This window comes from Microtus ochrogaster, chromosome 2, assembly GCF_000317375.1.
Source record: "Microtus ochrogaster isolate Prairie Vole_2 chromosome 2, MicOch1.0, whole genome shotgun sequence".
Classification (NCBI taxonomy): Eukaryota; Metazoa; Chordata; class Mammalia; order Rodentia; family Cricetidae; genus Microtus; species Microtus ochrogaster.
The window spans coordinates 58,969,250-58,969,843 of NC_022010.1; the positions used below are offsets into that span (position 1 = coordinate 58,969,250).

The 594-nt window shown below is 47.3% G+C and overlaps 1 protein-coding gene across 1 annotated transcript in view; it reads left to right on the top strand.

Annotated features, from left to right (window-relative positions):
- Positions 1-594, top strand: part of Morc1 (MORC family CW-type zinc finger 1) — a 185,884-nt gene that overhangs the window by 29,385 nt on the left and 155,905 nt on the right. The gene's annotated exons all lie outside the window — the stretch shown is intronic.

Below are 594 nucleotides of genomic sequence, written 5' to 3' on the forward strand. Positions count from 1 at the left end.
AGGTAGAAAGCAAAATAAGAAAATAACAAGCTGTTCTTCAGCCAAGGGGCACTGAATTCAAGTCAGGAGTTAAGAGGGATGGGGCCAGGACCAAGAATCACCATGGTTGGCTTCTCTGTAATTTCTCGTGGCTGATGCCCCTACAAGGAGACCCCACCCCACTAGATTCTGACTGAAAACAGTTCAGAGTTGCCTTGGTGAACCTCCAACACCATGGTGTGGCCACTTCCAGCCCATGTCTGAAAGTTTGCAGAGTCTAGAAAGGAAAGGAAGATAAGAAGGTCCAAGTAGCAATAGGCAGCTGGCCAGGGGTGCAGGGAATGTGTTCAGTAATAGGACTTGCCTTGCGAGCAAGAGGATTCCAGAGTCCACATAACAATGCCTGGTTCCAAGGTGAGGTTGTAATTCCCATGCTAAAGAGGAGGAGGAAACAGCAGGATTCCTCCAGTCTAGCCTAATTGGTGATAAGTTTTTTTTTTGAAAGAGATATATATTGTTGATGAAGATGGCATCTGAGGTTTCCCCCAAACGTCACTTGCCCGAACACATGTAACATGCGCTTGCACACCCACCATGCACCACATGTGGACATGC